Source organism: Pleurodeles waltl, chromosome 9 (genome assembly GCF_031143425.1).
Source record: "Pleurodeles waltl isolate 20211129_DDA chromosome 9, aPleWal1.hap1.20221129, whole genome shotgun sequence".
In the NCBI taxonomy this organism is placed as follows: domain Eukaryota; kingdom Metazoa; phylum Chordata; class Amphibia; order Caudata; family Salamandridae; genus Pleurodeles; species Pleurodeles waltl.
Genome location: NC_090448.1, coordinates 683,873,972 through 683,895,686, shown reverse-complemented (window position 1 = coordinate 683,895,686; position 21,715 = coordinate 683,873,972). Strand labels below are relative to the sequence as shown.

The 21,715-nt window shown below is 42.0% G+C and overlaps 1 protein-coding gene across 23 annotated transcripts in view; it reads left to right on the top strand.

The window, feature by feature from the left end:
- The window catches only part of PPP1R13L (protein phosphatase 1 regulatory subunit 13 like), a 680,831-nt gene that overhangs the window by 503,127 nt on the left and 155,989 nt on the right, over positions 1 to 21,715 (top strand). The window lies entirely within an intron of this gene.

Genomic DNA, 21,715 nt, shown 5'->3' with positions numbered 1-21,715 from the left:
GCCCCTCCATACTCCTGTTCGGTTAAATGTTCTTCTGAAGGTTACAATACGCATGCTCTTGACTTGATACTGTAGTTAAATTCTGCAAGGAATATGTACGAAAATGTGAATAGTCTGTGTCATGCTGTCCAATGAACTGGACTCCTCATGAAAAAGTTCCTTAAAATATGATACAGCAAGAGGCATTTTGGGGCGTAGGTTACCTGCTCTTCCATTAAAGTAAGCTAGTATCCATTCCACCTATCTTCAGCATCAGAGAGGCACATCTTAGAGTTGTCATGAGCTAAGATGAGCCGTGGGCACAACTGGTCCTTAAAAGGCTTGGGAATCTAGTATTCTATTGTGTCTTCTCCATGTTGCTGCTTTCACTGCTCTGTCATTTGAGGAAGCACAAAGTTATCACCCTTGTCCAGCACCCATGCACTATCAATACAGAGGGTAAACACTGTCAGAGATGGCGGATTGATATTGTTGAAACGAGTGGAGTGGAGAAGGCTACAAATAAAAATAAAAAGATACAGCAACAGAATTGACGACAGACTGTTGGAGGGAAAAGGAAGAGACCATGAACACTGCAAAAGGAATTGTAGAAATACAGAGGGTCCAACAGCAAAGCTCAATAAACCAGTAGGAACTGATGAAGCTGAGCTACTAGAGTAGCCTGCAGAGGAATCAAACCAACCACAGCTGTTGAAGTAGTACAAGGAAAGCATAGAATAACCGCAGCTATGGAACAGAAAAGCCACTAACACTTGAAGTTGGTAACAACCCTACTTTCAACTGGAACAGGCCGCAGCTTACCTTTCCAACGAATGGTAGTACACATAAAGATGTTAGTGTTTGTACTGTGAGCTATGTTTACGGGATATTGCTGAAACTTATAGGGGTCTTGGGCTCCTGCAGCAAACATTAGCCTTGATCTTCCTTGACCATTGTGTGAAGTCTGAGGACAGGTCCATCACGGTCATTTAAAACTGGCTAAGCCACACCTATCCTTAGCCAGGTAGAAATCAGTTGACTTGCAGTGAAGATGACTGAGAGTACCCGTCTGGTTCAGGTTGACAGTTGAGCTGTTGTGAATTCACTCTAGACAGTCACACAAAAGGAGCTGAGGTGTGCCCTGCATTTCCTAATAGGTCTTCCTGAGCTAGTGGTGGGAGGAGCTGACACTTGCACCTGAATAGGGCAGTTGCCTGCTCTTACACAAATCATTTTCAAACTCCTTGTGTGTCTGGGGCCAGGGCAGGAAAGGCAGGGTCTTGTGCATTACAAAGACTTTTCTTTGGAGTTTGCCTACTTCAAAGACAGAAATGGGTATAAGTTCTGGACCTCTGACCCCACATAGAACACTTCCGGACTGAGGACATTCTGCCAGGAAGAAGAGCTGGAGGCCATAGGAGGGACTGCCACTCTGCCTATTGTTTTGGTGTGCTGGCCTTCTACTTCTGTCTTGGGAGTGAAATTCTTCAAGGGCTTTAACTGAGCTTGCCTCCGGCTAAGGAGTCTCAGGGACATCAAAGAATTAATCTGCCAATGCCACCAGGGCTCTTCTGCTGAGAGTCATGACTTGCCAAATGGTTCCAACTCCAGTCCCTGGGCCCTTGGAAGTGTACGCTGGTGACCTGAAGGAGAAAATCCACACACTGCAAGAGAAAAATTGACGCAGCGCCTGTCCCGCAGCTGGAGAATTGACAGTGCCTATCTCGGGGCTGCAGAATCGACCCAGCACCTGTTTCCTTGCAGCTCCATCAACACAGCACGCCTGGATTTTGCATGCATCGCTCCCAGGGCATCAATTTCTCATTGACCCCTCACCGCAGTAGGGAACCAAAGCTGTGTGTGCCTGAACTCAACGCATTGCCCTTCCCACAAGAAAATAACTGACGCATCACCTCCCCTGCCAGTAAGGAAACAGATGCATAGCCTCTCCTGCGAGGGAAAGAATTGATGCATCACCTCCCCTGCACAGTAAGGAGCCAACGCATTGCTTTGCTTTTTGGTGCCTCACCTCCCCTGTGGCCCTCATCAACTTTGTTTTTGACACATCCCAGGTATACTTTGTGCTAGAAAGATACAAGCATTGATTCCTATGAATTAAGACTTACTGAAACCTTTAAAAAGTGATATCTTTGCTTGTGTATGTTGGATTTTTGTTGTTTTGGTCTTGTTTTAGTCTGATAAATATTGACTGTTTCTAAACTCGTGTGTACTTTTGTGGTGTGTGCTTTCGTGGTGTTTTCACTGTGTTACTGTGTGTGTGTGTGTGTGTGTGTAATTACTTTACGCATTGCCTCAGAGATCAGCCTGTCTGCTTGTGCCAAACTACCTAGGGGTGAGCAGGGGTTATTTTAGTTGTGTGGCTCCCTTATCCTAAGGAGAATTAGGGTCCCTCCTTGGACAGGGTGCAAATCACTGCCAACTAGAGCCCCATTTCTAACAAAGACCATTTATCTCGGGAATTACAAATTATAAATGATAAAACCTGCAGATGAGTAGCTTTGCATAAAAGACCTAAGTTTTAGAAGCTGCTAGCACAAGGGAGCTCGGCTGTCTCCGACGTAAAACAAGGCTCAATGGTCTGTGTAGCACACTGATGCACAATTGTTTTTCAACTCATGTGTTTAATGAGAAATCTCTCAATATTCCATACAGGACAGACCCCTCTCAGTGCTGCTTTCTTGGGGCAGCTATTTTTTGTAGGCCACTATATCAGGACTTCATGATATTGCCATTATTAACTCCATTAGGAGAGCCTCTCTGAAAGTCCGGTATTAAACAGGTGGAACCGGTTTCAATACAAAAATAAACACGTGGTAGTTGTTAAACCACATTTTGCTGTTTTTGTCCAGAATGGACAATGGTGACGACAACTACATATTCCCATCTCACCGCAAAAATGTTGTGAAGCCGAGAGCCTTTAGTCAAGTACACGCTCCCTAGAGGCCATCTGTTTTTAAGTAGGACCTCATCGATTCTCCCCCCCAAAACCCCCCCCCCGCGCTCGTGTAAATTGATAAGACGAATTATTTATTTTAAATATAAATTTAAAACCAAAACCATGCATTCGTTTTTGCTTACCACAGGTTCCATCGCATGGTAAGCATTTTACACATTGTTTCTGTTTTATGTGTAAATATATACAATAGATTAATGCTTTACGTGTTGCATAGAAATGTGGCCTAATAAAGCACATTATCGGCACAGTTATCTTAAATCTTCATTTTTAGATAAATGATGGTACAAGTAATCAAACGAGATTTTATTTCACTGCACAATTTGACCCTTTGTGTTGTGGTTCAGTACACTGCTCTGTAACTTTTACTTTTGAAAAACAGCATGACACGGACAACATTTACAGATCTACAGAGACTAATTTGCTCTCTGTTTATTATGTGGGGGCTGCCACGAATCGTGAGAAGCAAAAAATCCAGTACAATCCTATCTATCCATTTTAATATGTAGTGAGTTAACAATTACGGTTTACGATATTACTTTTTAATTTGTAGCACATATATATATATATATACATACAGCTCAAATGGTTAAGTCACGCAGCGCGATAGAATCACAAGTAAATATTTTGAGAGCCCCCTCAAAGTTGTTTTATTTTGTCTGCTGATTCTAGAATATTATCTGTGAGACAGTGGAGGATGGATTCCTTGAGTGACTTAAGCTGTACTGTGGTAATAATATGGAATTTGATATTTGCACCGTAATAATACACGAGTAAACGTACGTGTGTTTATTAATGCATTTACTTTAAATAATGTGTTATTTAGTTATTTTCACTGGCATGGCAAAAGCTGCGTGGGCGGCCCTCTAGTCCTCAGTATTTCCATAATAAAGCTCTTCCGAGAAAGGGTGGTAAAAATGCGAAGTATTCTTTCAGCATGTCAGGTAGGAGATTACGCATGAGATATTTTACGCAGTATCCAGCTAAATCTGCCGACTGATAGGAGGAATAATATATCTGCAAGCCATCTATCCACAAAGCCACTGTCTGTTGAGGAAGGTCCATATTATAATTTGCATTCCTCTCTCCCCCTTCGTACTGTCGTTCTCCCACTCCTTTTTTTTACAGGGAGCTCCGCACTTCGTGAGAAGGAACCGTTCAAGCAACGTTGAAACCGAGGAACTGAGTTCCCGATAGGAAGAATATCAGCACCAGTGTACAGGGGGTGAGCGATGACTCAGTCGTTCCCATCTTTTGGGTCGCCTGTGAATGAATTTAGAACTGAGCCATCGCACTGACCCCCTCTTCCCTACTTCAGTTTTATTACTTCACTAAAACCAGTGTCACCTTTTTAAACAAGGCAAAAATGGGGGATACGCGCGAGTAGACAGCGTCCACCCACTATTTTTACACGCTGACGCTGTTCCACCTGCTAAGTAGTTTGTGCCCCAGTGAAACATGCTAAACGCTCCTGCTAGAACAAAGACCAAGTGCCATCCGCCTGTTGGACCAGGGCATAAAGGTTTCTGCTCCAGCACAATCCTGCTGGGAATTATTTAGAGCTCTACACCTAGATTCCAGTGCAATAGAGGGAAACAAAGGCGTGCAGCTTATTCTATCTTCACAAATGCTTAAGAGAAACCACAGTTTGGAGGCAGCCTTTTATCTTTATTGAATCCCTGTATGTAAGAGATATGCATGCACTGTAAGAATGTCAGAAGTGATGGTCTGTACGTGTATTTACCAGTGCTTAATTTGTGCTTGCTGTTTCCGGTGTGGAGCACCAGCACTTATTTTTGAGGTCCGGCGCTTATTTTTCTGCCTCAATCTTTACTGCGAACAAAAATACATATGGGAAAGACAGAGGAAGAGAAAAACGAAAAAGCGCCACAAAGGGAGATAGCAGAAAACTGCAAGAGTGAACTGAAGGGGCAGGAAGTGTGTGTAAATGGATTGAAGATGGCTTCTGGATGAAGCTGCCTCAGTATTCCGTTGCCGCACATTTAATTGCAGCAGCCGCATGTTTAAGAATAGGGCTTTGGGCACAGGCACATTTTTATTTACAACTTAAGCACTGGTATTTACACAAATAATTTAAATACCACTAATCTTTGTTTTTCTTTTTTATAGTGCTACTCGTCCCATTGTAGGGTGTCAGACCCATTTAGATCGTATGCACATATTATATATTGACAATAAATCAGACAGGTGTGTAAATTAATATACAGTACATTGCATATGACAATGAAGGTTACAGGATGTAGGAATCACATATCTTTCTATAGCTCACTGTGCTGTATTAAGAGGATTGCAATTTATGAACTGTAAGTAACAAAAATATCTATACGTTAAAAGCAGTACCACACTTAATCGTCTACATAAAATAAAAATCTAACATCTGCATGTTACATAGTGTAACTGCAGGTGAAACATTAACCCTCTGTGATTAGAAAAAAAACAGCTATCTCCAGCAAATACATTAACCGCCAGAGTTATCTCACCATTATTGTGGTTCCCTGAGATCTCTTAGGCACTCCAGTATCTCGGCAGCAGGTGCCTTAACCCCATAAAATATTTTAGAATCCACCCGTTGCAACCAATTAGGCCATAACAGATTTACTATCATAAATGTACCTGTAGCCAGTTTTTACAAAACAGATGTATACCCTGAGGCCCAGATTTACCAAGATATTAGAACATTGGAATGTTGGTAGCTCCATTGAAAACAATGGAGTGCTGCTGGCTTTTACTGGCCGGTAAAAGCCCGCAGCGCCAACATTCCAATGTTCGCTTTGTTCACAGCAACAGCTGTGAACAAAGCCTCACGGAGCCCGAGAGGCTCTGTGAGCAATTTGTTTTTTTTAATAGACCATTCTGCCCTGAGTGGCAGAATGTTCTAATAACCTTAGAACCCGCCGTAGCGGCACTTCCCTGAGTCTGAGAGTATTTTATTCTTTACGCTTTGCTGGCAATGTCTGCGTACTGCCTTTTCTGGGCCGTCTTGGAACCTTGGCAATTTATTACAGTACGGGCGGCTTAGACGTACTCCGTCCGCCGTCCTTGCCATTCCGCAGCCCTTGCATACGATGTAACCTAAGGGATCGCTCACATTTGCGACAGCTAGATTGATGGCCATTAGTTTCAAGTATTTACTCTTGTTTTTTGAGAACTGGGCACACATACTCCAACTGACTGAAAAGGCTTGGGGTAGTATTATATTGTCTGGATGTCTTCTGTCCGTTTTTCTCAATAGAAAAACAAAATGAATTTTATATGAATATATACAGACATGTCATTATATAATCCTGTGATGTCTTTGAAATCTGTATAGAGCGCAGTTAGCCAAATGGCCCGTCGTGTCCCAAGGAACCTGTTCTCTAATATTTCACGTTTTTGGCATGGCAGCACAACAACCACTGAGTTTTTTTTTTACACAACTGGGTGTTGTTAACAAGTGTTGATGCATTGTAATGTGTTCAACTATATTTTTGTATCTCTTGCACAGGTTCACCCATTTTGGTTGTGATTAGTGTAGCGTGCTCTTTAAGTAGTTATTTTCCTTTTTTCTTAATGCTTATTTATGCGACTATTGTAGCCTAGGAGTTATTGTCTGGTCCTGATGAAGCGCCATACGATCTGTAGGGACATTTAGGGCATGAAACATGTTGACTGTAGCAATCAGCTAAAGGGAGAATTTCCCTTTATGGTCTGATATTGTATGAGTGACAGAACTTTATTTCCTCTCCACTCCTGTATGTTTTTAACATTGACCTTGAGCCTCCACTCAAATTAAAACAAGTCATTCGGAGGCCACGGAGTCAATTTTAACTTTCTTTGTCTCCTTCTCTACCTTGAGGGTAGGTTTGAATAAATTCCTACGTACCTCTCTCTTGATACACATTTCAGACTCTAGATCGCTGGTAAAGTGCCCCCTTGTGGGGCCCGTCAGGCACTGCAGCGTCGGCCTGACGAGGAGCTGGCCCTATGATGAAGCATGATATCTATTGGATGTGTGAGGGCTCTAGCTTCTAACTTAAGAAGTGTCTAGATTTGGAACCTGTGCTCTCCGTCTTTATGTATCTCTATAGGAACAGTGTACTCATCTTTGTGTTATAAAATTGTTGGTATCTGTGCTCCCTGCACTTATCCTTATATTCTTCGAGAGCCATCAAAGAACATATGTCATTAGCTCTAAGGTTATTTTGCTTGCTGTAATGTTTGTTGAATTGTGTTAGTAATTCCTTTGGAACTCTTGTCCCTTTTACTTTGAAAATCCCCTACCTCTCTTCGAAAAATAGTGCACGGGTGCGCTCTGGGTTGTATAATGATACAACACATGCCTGTACCAAGCAGCCGTTACCACACATTACATGCCTTTACCACACAGATACCTTTAGCACACATGCCTTTACTATGCAGGGTAAGTGTAATAATAAGGTAAGCAAACCTCATCCTCTCCCTGTGTGTGTGTGTGTGTGTGTGTGTGTGTGTGTGTGTGTGTGTATGTATGTATATATATATATATATATATATATATATATATATATATATATATATATATATATCCTCCCATCATTTCTAGGTTTCGTGCAGGTGAAATCCATTGTATTAAACAAAAAAAAATCTCAAAAGGGTCTCACAGCCCGGCCATTACTTAACATCTACTTATCCTTGGCTGGCTACCATGTCACTATACTTACCAGTGGCTGGTTCCCACGTGGGTCTCATTTCTTTGCATCTTGTTGACCAGCAGCTCTTTAATCACCATTGGCTGGCTCCAACGTTGGTCTCCTTTTCTTGCTCCCGATTGCTGAGCGCTCCTTCTCCAGGACTTGGGGTCTTTGTCCATGCCATGGCACTTAGACCAAGTACTTCTTCCAATGGCCAGTGTCCTTCCACAGAACACTGTTCCCAAAGGTACTTTTTTTTTTTTTTTTTTAACTTTAACAGATGTACTCTCTATGAATGCATGTGTCTGTGTATGTCTGTAGTCCATCTACCAAACCAAGCTATCTATGCTTTTCCTGAATTTCCTCTTCGACCCTTCTCTTTGCCCAAACTTCCCTGCCCCCACCCCTGTCCTATTTCTTCCCTGACCAAAGGACTCTTCTCCCCCCCCCCACACGACTTTTCTCCCCCCCCCCCCACACTCCAACACTGTACTCCATGCAACCTCTAGCCCTCCTGTCCTCCAAACATGCACTTTTACCAACCTCCCCCCTTGTTTTCACCCACCACCCCTCTGCCTGCAGCTCACAGGGACGCGTCATTGTGGCTCCCACGTTTAAACATGTTGGACAGGAGCACAAGCTGCTATATCACATGGCTTAAAGGAAATAAAAACAAAGCATGCTGGCGGGGTCAATGCTGGCCACTCCATAGTGCGTTGCTTTTATGTACTTTAAACTATGTTACACAGCAGCTCGTGTTGCTGTCTAACATCTTTAAAACACACTGACACCGCAAATAGGTCTTGCACAGGCAAACCTATTGGCTGTGCCAATGCTTGTTTAATTTACTGCTAATCTGCCTTTACTAACAACATAACCCTAAAATGACTTATACCTCACGTTACCACTACCCAGTATTAAAACCCTAAACTTAATATTTAATTTATTTTCTTTCTTTTTTGTGCTGGAGCGCCCTCAGCCCCTCTTTTTCATTTGCCTCTAACCTTTACAACTACCAATCCCTTCAGGCTAAAATTATCCTCACCATCCTTTACCACTACCCAGCCCTGAGCACGAACTGTGTCCTATTACCACCCTTTATCAGTACCCTAATGTAGCCTTATCATTATTTTATATATATATATATATATATATATATATATATATATATATATATATATATATATATATATATATATGTGTGTATATGTGTGTATATAGGTGTATGTACACATACACACACATACTTATCATCGGTGATAAAGACACTGCATGGCAAAGGTATTGTTGTGAAGGTTTTTCCCCTGGCTCGGTGATCTTGGTGAATTCCGTGGCTTATTGTGTATTCCAGGGTCTCCCCATCTGTTCCCTCTCGAAGTGTGCACTATTTTACACACAAGTTCTGCGCTTACACACCAACCTCCCCCCCCCAGCACCTGAAGTGTATGTGGTTTGGATACTTTGTTAGTAGATCTCAGCCTTAATCCTATTATGTCTTTTGAAAACTCAGGACTTTGCTTTTAATCTTTGTTTTGAAATGCCCAACTCACTTGAAGCTCTTCCTTTACACACAGCCACCTAGGGTGGAGGTTTCTGGGTGGAACAGGTTGCGGCTAACCACAACATTACCTTTAGATTGTTTGAGTATGTAATTTAGTTCAAGGGTTACATAATAACAAAGGGCGTTGCTCAGTCAAAGTTATGATAAGTCATGTGTACCCAGCGCATCACAGGACAGCCTGTGCTTTCTGCTATTCCCTCTCTATTCGTCCCAGGCTCGAACGTGCCACTTGTTCTCACAAGCTCTTATGGCCGCTCTAGCAGTGCAATGGGAAACTAAGCTCTTGCTGAAATAAACAATTACATTGGCATGTTTCCTTTGTGGGGTACTTGAATGCAGTGCTTTAAATGGGCAGGTACTGTCCGGTAGTGAGTACTTACTCTTCTTTTGTTTGAAAGGGAGCGAACCTACCCTTCTCAGCACCTGTACAATACTTTGAATGGGAGGGTACAGGCACTTCTCATTAGCACACAGGTACGCCAGATAGTGAGTACTTGCAATTCTATATTTCCATTTAAAGCACTGCTTGAGCGCTAGTATTGCCTTAGTCGGCCTTGCCCTCGTGTTGAAGTATTGCAGCTTCACTTAATGAGTGACCACTGTGGTGGTGGCAACTGTAGCCTTCATGTTCATCTTGTGTGCATGGCAGGATTTTTATTTTTCAGAATCAGAGGCATTAACATATGCACCAGCTTAAACTAAATATTTATAGACTTTATGTTCATTTAAGACCGCAACCTACTGAACAGAAGTTACATTGTAAAAAGTATACCTGGTGCCATCTTCCTACCCGAGTAGATAGATGGGGTTTTATTGTTTCTAGTTATTTTAAACCATTACAATATATTATAGCGTACCTAAACAATTAAAACAGCATAAAATCAAGTGATGCCACAATTAATCAAATCATACTTCCATCCATCGGATAACACCATCTAAAGAAACATCTTTACAATTATCCCAACCAGCTGGATTTACTTAATTTGGGAGATGGCATCGCTCACTTGGGGAAAAACAAAAGTAACAATAAAACTAGACAGTCCTGCCACGCTAGGTTAGGCCAAGCCTGGTCCCTGCTGGTCTGTTAAGTTGCAGATGATTAAGTATGAGACAGCAACTTAATGAGTTCATAAACTGTGAACTTTATTCCAGCGTAATATAACAGGATCCCACTGAGAAGCGTCCTCGTCCTCTGGTTTCCGTCTGCAACTGCTCAGCAGCCGCTGTCGCAACTCGAGTGAACAAGCTCGGAGTCATGAGTAGTTTGCAAAGCAGAGTGTGGGTTTGAGTGAGCAAGCAGCGAGTTATCGTTCATGTCCGCAATTACCTTGTTGTCGAACGACCAGTGAGAAGTGTCACATAAATCATTTTCTTGTGAATTCTTATTAAATAAAATACTGGATGCCTGGTCAGGAGAAAGTTTGACAACACTTTTCCTACTCCACCATCCTTTTTTATCCAACAATAACGAACCTTTAGCCACCTTTACAATTCGAACAGGTGACAAATAAACAATAGCTCCTTTTTTTTTTTTTTTTTACTTTGAGGACTTTTGACCTTGACCCAATCTCCAATGCTACAATTTTGCTCTTTAACCTTATGATTAGAGTCAAAAATACATTTTCTGCAAATTTTGTTTGAGAAGTGTTACATAACATTTTCTTCATGTCAGTACATGCATAACAACTTGGATTGGGGGTTAATTCTTTGATCCAGTCAGGACACTCATTAGATCTGGGATCCCTTTTCCGCAAAAGACGGAAAGGAGATATCCCAGTAGTAGACTGTGAGGAAATCAAATAAGACCAGTTTCTTTCTTAAGATTTCTTCTGCTATTGTGTTTATAGCCAGAGCTGTTTGTATCCCCTCCTTCATAAACCTGTTCATTCTTCCCACCAGGCCATTGGAAGAAGCGGAATACAAAGCTACTTTAAGATGTTTTATATGATGAGATCCCAAAAAGTTTCTAATTTGAAGTGATGTGTGATCCATTATCAGTCACCAATTCTTTTGGAGCACTCTCATTATTAAAAACCTTACTTAAAATTATACAACAGAAATAGTGCTAGGTGTAGATGTGAATTCAACGAATACCGATTTGGAATGATAATCTATTAACACCATGATAAACTTTTTTTCTGGAGGCAAAAGGTCGAAGGGACCTGCAAAGTCTAAAGCAACTTTACTCCAAGCCTCGTTTGGCATTGTAACAACATGTGAAGGTGTCTGATTAGTTTCCCAATGTTTGTCAGACATCAAACATGTTTGACGTCTATCAATCCATTGTGATACATTATTGTCATTTTTGGCCACCAAAAGTTTTGTTTTAATAGTCCACAACTTCCCCCTATCCCTAAATGTCCTTCATGTGCTGCTTCAATTAGTTTATTGTGTAGAGACATGGGAGGTACTCTAGCATCAGCACGCATCAAAACGCCCTTAACTATGGATAGTTCTGAGGCTACTTGTGCAAAAGATTTGAGGAGTGAAGGAAGACAACGCTCCTTGGGCCATCCTTTTCTTAAAAAATCCATTGCTGTTTGCAAGATCTCATCTTTTTGTGTAGCCTCTAACCAGTCCTTGTAATGTGCTACACTCACAGATTCCAACATATCTTCTATGTTTACCACAACACACCCCACATCATCATATTAATCGTCCAGCATAGTATTTTGCAAAAGCATTCTGGATAGACAGTCAGCCCTGACATTATGTCCTTCAGATATGCGTTTTATTACAAAATTGAATTCTTGTAACTGAGACAAAAGCCTCACTAATCTTGCAGAAGCTGTGCCTGTTCCATTGCCATTCAAAAGGCTTATGATCCATGTAAATTTCGAATATAAATGTTCCCCATAAAAAGATTTTATACTTTTCTACAGTTCAGGAACAGGCAAGAGCTTCTCTCTCAGTTGTCCTATGAGATTCTGCTTGTTGAGAGTTCTTGATGCGAAACCAATTGTATGTTCTTTACCAGAAACCCATTTACACAACACAGCACCTAGTCCATGCTGACTAGCATCAACAGTGAGAAAACATTTTTGACCTGAAATGTAAGATGATAAAAGAGGTGCATTGATAATCAAATGTTTAACTTTCTGAAATGCTTGATCACAACTAGTGTCCGAATTAAATGGCACACCCTTTTTGAGTAAGGAACGCAGAGGTTGAAGCACTTGAGCATAACAGGCACAAATCTAAAGTAATATTTGGTCATGCCAAAGAAGGATCTTAGTATGTTTTTGTATTCAGGAGGATGAACATCTGCAGTGGCTTGAGTCAGAGAAAACCTGGGTTTGATTCCTGTGGCTGTAATAGAGTGCCCCAAATAATCCAAGTTGTTAGTTAATAATTTGCACTTTTCATTACCCAGAGTGATCCCTACCGCCCTAAAAATGTGTAAAACCTTCTCTAAAGTCAACATATGATCTGCAACTGTCTTAGAATATATTAGAACCTCATCCAGATATGCTTGTACCCCCTCAATTCCTTTCAAAATGTAATCCATAAATTTTTGGAAAACGCTGGCTGCTGAAGCCAAACCGAAGGGCAACCTCAAGAATTTATATGCTCCAAATGGAGTCACAAAAGTCGTAAGGTCACAGTAATCTGGAGTCAGTGGGATTTTATGATATGCAGACTTTAAGTCTAACAAACTAAAAACATTAACACCACCAATATTCAATGGTAGATCTTGATTTTTTTTTTGTAGTGGGTGTCAGTAAACAATAATATTCCTGTTGAGGGAGTGTAAATCCACACATAAATGAATATCTCCATTCTTCTTACAGACTACTACAATAGGACTGACCCATTCAGATGAGTCTGTGGAGGTAATTACACCTTCCTGAACTAGTTTGTCCAACAGCTGTTTAAGATCGTCTCTTACACTCAATGGAATTGATCTGACCTTCTGTGCAATAGGAATTGCACTCAGCTTAAGTTTTACAACATGTTCAAATTTGTCTCTTACTAATCTTAGAATCAAAAACTTCTGTAAAAGTTCCTAAAAAAATTTGCAAGCCGATGTTATTACATGTGTCTGATACAAAAGAAATTTGTGTGTTATTTATTGGTACTGGATTTTCATATCCAGGAACCAATTTTAAACCCATACTTGCTTAATTCTGCCTACCCACAATGTTTTTACCTTTTACTGCAACATATATCTTTGTCAAGATTTGTCTACCTGAATATGACAGGGTTTCAATAAAATAGCCTAACATGTCAATGTAATTATCTTCATAAGCTTTTGGTGAAATATCTGTATTATGCAAATTAACCTTTGCAAACCAGTGTTTGTTATAAATTTTATCTGAAATTATGGTGACAGGAACACCGGAATTCGCCATCATGTTCATTGAGTAATCACCAATTATTACTTGACAGAATGGACCTTTAACCTTGGGATGAGAATGAGGACCGTCAAAAGTATCTATGGTTAAAACCATCTTGTGAAAATCATTTTGTAAACAATCCTTATTATCATCAATTTGCACATTACTTACCTGAAGTACACTCTTTCCTCTAGTACACTCTTTCCTCTACAGACTGAAAATGACCCATCTTGTGACGTATAATACATTTCTTACCTAAGGCTGGACACTTGGGGCTATTCCTCATGTGAGCGTGTGAGCCACATCTGAAGCATACTGCACCAGATTTCTTAAAAATGTTTGTTTGCCCTCTATTTTAGAGAAAGTGCATTAACGGAATTGGAATTCTGAACTAAATTATAACAAGAATTGTTGGATAATTCATTTGAGATACATTTGGATGAAACCATGGAACGTTCATTCCCTTTCACAATATCTATAACCTCAGTAAGACAGGGGTGGGTCTCTACAATTCAGAATTCTGTCCTGGATTGTTTTTGAGTGACAACTGTACACAACTTGATCTTTGAAATAGGTATCCATCGCTGGTCCAAAATTGCAATTAGAAGCCACATTTCTTAGGGCTGAAATGTATTCTTCCACTGTTTAGTCTATTTCCTGCTTTCTTTTCATGAAATTAACCCCTTCGTTGCTAGGTGTTTTCCCTTCAGGTGCCAAGCCTTTTTTGGCTATTTGGGGCAGTTTGCCCTGAGGCCCTCATAACATTTTGTCCACATAAGCTACCCACGCCAAATTTGCGTCCTTTTTCCCAAAATCCTGAAGATTCTAGAGGTACCCAGAGTTTGTGGGTTCCCCTGGAGGAGACCAACAAATTAGCCACAATACAACTAAAATTTCATTTAAGAAAAAAAACATATATATATATATATATATATATATATATATATAAAAAGGACTGCCGTAGAAAGCATGTGCTTTTTTTCCATGAAAATGGCATCAACAAAGGGTTTGCAGTGCTAAAATCACCATCTTACCAGCTTTCAGGAACAGGCAGATTTGAATCCGAAAAACACATTTTTCAATAAAATGTTGGCACTTTACTGGGACATAACCCATTTTTACTATTTATTGTGCTTTTAGCCTCCTTCCAGTTAGTGATAGAAATGGGTGTGAAACCAAAGCTAGATCTCGGACAGCTAATCATTTCTGAAAAGTAGACAACATTCTGAATTCAGCAAGGGGTCATTTGTGTAGATCCTTCAAGGTTTTCCTACAGAAAGTAACAGCTAAAATAAAAACAAAATATTGAAATTTAAGTGTAAAAGAGCCATTTCTGTTCACGTTTTCTTCTTTTTCAAGCTATGGCAGATTTTGGAAAGCAATATACTGTCACGTCTGCTGGACTCTTCTAGTTGCAGGGATATATAGGGCTTGTAGGTTCATCAAGAACCCTAGGTATCCAGACCAAATAAATGAGCTGCACCTTGCAATGGATTTTCATTGAATACCGCATATACAGCAATTTATTTGGTAAAATATAGAAAGTCAAAAATAGGTATCAAGGAAATGTTTGAGTTTCCAAAATGGGCACAACATAAGGTGTTGCGAAGCAGTGGTTATTTGCACATCTCTGAATTTGGGGGTAGCCATACTAGCATGTGAATTACAGGGCATTTCTCAAATACACTTCTTTATTACACACTGTCTCACATTTGGAATGAGAAAATGTAGAGAAAGACAATGGGCAGTAACACTTTTCCCTCTTTTCTTTGTTCCCCCATTTCTCTCGATAAAAATGGTACCTCACTTGTGTGGGTAGGCCTAGTGCCTGCGACAGGAAACGCCCTAAAACGCTACATGGAGAAATCACATTTTTACATTGAAATCTGAAGTGTTTTTTGCAAAGTGCCTAGCTGTGGATTTTGGCCTCTAGCTCAGCCAGCACCTAAGGAAACCTACCAAATCTGCGCATTTTTTAAAACAAGACACCTAGGGGAATCCAGGATGGGGTGACTTGTGGGACTCTCGCCAGGTTCTGTTACCCAGAATGAGGTACTGGGTTTTTCAGAACCGGTACTGATCCGGTAACCCAGCGGTGCCAGGGTACACCCAAAGACCTCGGGTACTTTCCTGATTCAGACTACAGAAACTCAGAGTCTTCTAGGTGAAGTCAAAGATCGAATTTATTGGCTGCAACCAATTGACAAGTGTCCTAGAAGTACAACAGCACGATTTGTATGTTCTCAGGAGACTGTGTTTCAATTTAAAGTCAGGTTTCCTTATATACAGTTTTTTAAGCTTCAGGCAAACATTCTTGACATTTTGGTTGGTCATTCACATGTTTTCACTACAAAGAAAAAAACAGTGTCATGATGAAACCTTATATTTCATGTCATCCAACCCATAATAAATTACCCGGCAAGGCCTAGTATTTTACATCAGATAAGTGTGGACCCCTAATAAAAACGGGCACCTCCCCCTCGTAAAGTAAGAAGAAGAAAAGAGCAGGTGCAGGTGTGAGCAAGTTAGGCAGGGTGTGTGAGCGATAATAAGGGTTTTATGGCCTGGTGTGCCTTGATGCTATCTGATTCGGCCACTGGGAGAGGGACTGACCAAACAGGTTTGGCCTGAGGCAATGGTTCCAGCTTGCCCAGGTCAGAGAAAAGTCAATCAAGGTGTACGTGTCCTTGGAATCAAATCTGACTGTATTATAAGCCTATGTGAGGGCAACTTTTTAAAATGGCTGCCGTGTATAAAATGGGAGCCACGAGTGCAGGACGAAAATGGCGATTTCGAGGTGAAAACGCTGCTGGAATTGAGCGAAAATGCTCATGCTTAGTGTACTAGTCATTATCGGTCTTTTGATACTAAAATCGTACTGCTGTGGCAAAGTAAATTACATGGGTCCAGAATTTTTAGAACCACAAGAATCCTTTGCAAACCTCAAAATGTGTCAAAAAAACACTTTTTCCTCACATTTCGGTGAGAGAAAGTTCTGGAATCGAAGGGGAGCCACAAACTTCCTTCCACCCAGCATTGCCCCAATACTCCAGATAAAAATGGTACCTCACTTGTGTGGGTAGGCCTAGTGCCCACGACAGGACATGCCCTAAAACACAATGAGGACACATCACATTTTACCAAAGAAAACAGACATGTTTTTTTTTTTCCAAAGTTGCCTAGCTGTGGATTTTGGCCTCTAGCACAGCCGGCAACGAGGGAAACCTACCAAACCTGCGCATTTTTTAAAAACAAGACACCTAGGGGAATCCAGGATGGGGTGACTTGTGGGACTCTCGCCAGGTTCCGTTACCCAGAATCCTTTGCAAACCTAAAAAATGTGGCAAAAAAAACTTTTTCCTCTCATTTCGGTGAGAGAAAGTTCTGGAATCTGCAGGGAGCCACAAACTTCCTTCCTCCCAACATTCCCACAAGTCTCCCGATACAAGTGGTACCTCACTTGTGTGGGTAGGCCTAGTGCCTGCATAAGGAAATGCCTGAAAACATAACGTGGACACATCAATATGGGCTATTACAAAACTACCTGTTTTTGCTGCACTTGTGTTTTTGGATCCAGGTGCAGTGGTCATCTAGGGAAACGGGAAACCTACCAAACCCAGACATTTTTAAAACTAGATACCAGGAGGAATCCAAGGAGGTGTGGCTTGCATGAATCCCCCAAAATTGTATTACCCAGACTCCTCTGCAAACCTCAAATATAGCTAAAAAAATAATCACATTTTCCACACTTTTCTTTGTAGGATCACGTTGCCGATTCAAACTTCCTACCACCCAATGTTCCCCCCGGTCTGCCGATAAGAATGATACCTCACTTGTGTGGGTGGCCCAGGTGCCTGCAACAGGAAAAGGCCAAAAACGTGTAGAGATTGAGGAGATAGCACAGCGAGTTGAAAAGCACAATTTATTGTAATGAATTTTTAGGTTGGCTCTGCTTTGGGGACCCACACAAGTGAGGTATCATTTTACTTGGGAGACTGAGGGGAACGCTGGGTGATAGGAAATTTGTGTCAGCGTGATGTTCCTACAAGGAAAAGTGAGGAAATATGCTTTTTAAAGCACATTTTTAGGTTTGCAGGGAGTATGGGTAAGAAAATGGTGGGGGATCCAGTCAAGCCACACCTCCCTGGGCTCCACCGGGTGTCTAGTTTTCCAAAATGTCTGGGTTTGGTAGGTTTCCCTAGATGACGGCAGCACCCTGGACTAAAACCACACGCCCCCCCCCCCTACCCCCCCCCCCCCCCCCACACACACACACACAAACAGGTAGTTTTGCAATAGATCGTTTTGATGTGTCCACATCCTTCTGTGATGTTCCAAACACTTAAGTTGTGAAAAGAAACTTACTTGGGTTATGTTAAAAAGATCCCTCACCCACCAACCTAGTTGGTGGCATGCTTCATCATCTGGGTCCCCCCGAGACCCCTAGCCTGTCACGGGTGTGCTTTGAGGCCTGATTACAGCGGAGAAGGTTTTTTCATTTTTACCACACGTATTGGTTGGATTTGGCACGAGGGTGAGTGTTGGTTCAGTAGATCAATTTGTATTAACAAGATATTTCACAAAAATGAAATGCACTGTAAGTAACCAAAAGGCCAAAACACTGAACTAGTGACTCACAGCCCGTGAGCTGTAAAGCCGCGTCAAGGCACCAACCGCTTTACAGTCCATTCACACACCTGTCATACTTGACATGCACAAGACCAGTCACGCCACCAGCCGTGGGCCCAGAACATTACAACACTCGCATCAACAGACAGCGCGATTCAAGGGCCAGTCACTTTCATGCGCCCACATGCCTGACACATCAGTCACATCAGGTAATGGGAGTCAGTGGACTGGCGTTTGGCTAGTAGTGTGTTGCAGTGGCCAACAGCAAGTCACTATTTACACCGCCAGCCAAGCGCCACTCCACGCACACCGCCAGCCAAGCGATACTCCACGCACACCGCCAGCCAAGCGCCACTCCAAGCACACATCACTTTTTTTCAAACAGCAAAGAAACTACTAACTAATTATAAATAAGTACAAAACTACAAACACAAAAGCTCTAACTAAATACATGACTGTAATGCCAACCATGAAACTGAACATATGAAAACATAAAACAGGCAGTTTACGCTCACAGTAGTTCCCAGTAATTCTTTTGGGTGTGGTAACTCCTGAAACAGCCAGCCAGACTAAGCTCAAGCTTTGAAGGAAAATCTGGGCAGTACATCAGTCTCCCTCCGGATACCTTTTTGGGCACAGACTCTACATTTCTTAGTGGGAAAGTATTTTTTGGGAGTGGGAGGAATGTGATGATGAAAGTGGCGATCTTTCAATCTAGCCACATCCTCCACCACTGCTACTCTAGGAACTCTTTCCTGTTCCACCACAACAAGGCTCTCTATCACCGACTCCTAAAATGTAACAAATGTTATCCTTGTCGCTGGAGAACTATTCTTGAACACAAAAAAGCATTAAAAGTTGCCAAATGGAGAAGATGAATTGCTCATTTCTTATACCAAACGTAAGCCTTACGAACAGCATTGTAAGGTTCCAACCTCTGATATACTCTATCAACGTCACCCATGTGCTTATTGTAGTCCAAAATGCACGCAGGTTTGCACACATCCACAATCTGACCCCAAACAGTCACGGGGGGTACTCTCATCATGGATAGTAGTCAGCATATAGACATCCCTCCTGTCTGCAAATTTCAGAGCTAACAGCTCATCATTCTGCAAGGCACTGCACTGTTCCTTCTAAAGTTTTTTTACAGACAAGCTCCCTTGGATAGCCTTGCAGGTCAGAGCAGATTGTGCCACAGGCAACAGTGTCCACTCTGAACAATTCGCTGAACAACTGCACTCCAGTGTAGAAGTTATCTACGTACAAATGGTAACCTTCGTTAAACAGTCATCTACCAAGTTCCCACACAATTTTCTCACTTACTCCAAAAGTGGGCTGAGAACCAGGGGGTCAATCCTGGAATCCTTACCAGTGTAGACCCGGAAATTATAAACATATCCTTTACTACTTTCAGACAAGCATATGCATTTTAATCCCATACCATGCCTTCTTTCTAGGAAAGTACTGCCTAAAAACCAAATGACCCTTGAACAGGACCAAACACTCGTCCACAGCTATTTCTTTCCCTGGAACATAGACCTCTGAAAACAGATCTACATAATGATCAAGGACAGGCCTAATCTTAAAAAGACAGTCAGAATCAGGGTGATCTGGTGGCAAGGCTAAAGCATTATCCACAAAATGCAGCATCCGAAGAAGAAGCATATACCAATTACGACTTAAGGGTGCAGGAAATATAGCTGTTGCCATCAAGGGCATAGTAGACCAGTACGAAGACTGGGACGGCTTCCTTATCAACCCCATCAAAAAAGTTAACCCCAAGAACTTTTTCAACTCTTCCAGATTTGTGGGAATCCATCGGGTAGCTCTAAAGTGTGGCCTAAGTCTAGCACTGTTGTCCCTCAATTACTGCTCAGCATACAAATTAGTCTGCTCAACAATCTCTTCCAAAAATACATCATCCACAAACAACTGAAAGAAATTGATATGCAAAAAGTTTTCCATATTCACTCTACACCCCGGGAGACCAGTAAAGACAGGCAACTCCGGCTGCTCCATGTTTGGGGCAACCCACAGGTCAGGTCTTCCAATGGGAAGCCTTTCAGCCCCAGGCTGCTGCACGTTTGGCACATAATTGTCCTCTTCTACAACAGGCACTTCATCTGCACTCTAAGTGGCTTCACCATCAGAATATTCCTCTCTGACAGAAAACTGACTGCCAGAATCTAGCACTTCCTCCTCTGCCTCAGATGCAGAGTCAGTATCATAATCATGGTCGGAAGATGACTCAAAAAAGAATACCAGCAACCTGCTGAGTAGTCACCCGGGGGTTAGCCATGATCCTTTTTAAGAAGTGTAACTTGACAAATCCGCGAACAACAACCAGCACTACCTAAAATAAGTAATAAACAAAGTATGGCTTTATCACAAAGAGTTATGTACTCAAAAACTATGCCACTCATTTTCCTGAAAAAGCTAGACTCCGCAGCAACTACTCTGCACAGACACAGCAATCACCAATGACATCCCACTAAAAGGAAAAAGAAAATTACATGTAAGACAACACAAAAATTGTGCAGAAATCTAAGGACAATTTCACACACAATCCAGCATTGTGTACTCCATTCACAAAAATGACATTCATGCATGGCAACAGTATTAATTTGGAGTAAATGGCTTTTTCTTACCCAAAACATGCAACTACGCAAACTGCAGGCCAACCACTGCCAAAACTGCAAGGAGTCACAGGAACAGAAGCAAAGGCTTTGAACTAGAACAAAAAGGAGAAATAAATCATTATAATCACAAATGCAAAAACTTCACCAGTTGACAAACACCCGCTACCAAACATCTAGAAGTTTTCCTTGGTGTCTAGTGGTTTCTGCCAGGCTGATATTCCCCCAAGGGGGGCAGAAATGGCCATTAGTAATGTACCCCTGTGGGGGGGATGACCCTTTCTCAAGGGGCCACCCCCCCCACACACAAGATCCCTGGTGCCTAAGTGGCTTCTGCCCCCCTTGGGGGCAGATCGGCTTACAAAAAATAGGCCAATCTGCACACAAGGGGGGCAGAAACGGCCATCAGTAATGGGCTCCATTTGGGGGGGAGACCCTTGCCCAAGGGGCCACCCCAAACACAAACAAAACAAATAAAAAAAAATCTATGGCGTCACTGCGGCTTCTGTCCCTGTTGGGGGGGCAGATCAGCCTAACAATAATAGGCTGATCTGCCCCCAAGGGGGTCAGAAATGGAGTAAAGCAAATCGCCACCCAAAGGGGAGCAACCTTTGTCCAGGGGGCTGCTCCCCGCCACATGGAACTGACCAAAACAAATCCCTGGTGTCTAGTGGGCATTCCTGCTGCCCGATCGCGGTGCGATTGGTCAGCAGGAGTGCTGAAAAAGACATAGTGGAAAGAAAAACTCTTTCCTTTCCCCTGGTGCCGTTTTAAAAGAACCTTTACCCCCCCCCCCCAAGCTGGTGGAGAAGAAATTCGCCTGTTTACTCCTCAATGTGCTGGAAGTAAATGGCTTCCAGCGCATCCGGCTGCCTCTAATGATGTCAGTGCGAGGTGTGTGCTGACTTCTTAAGGTGCCTGGAAGG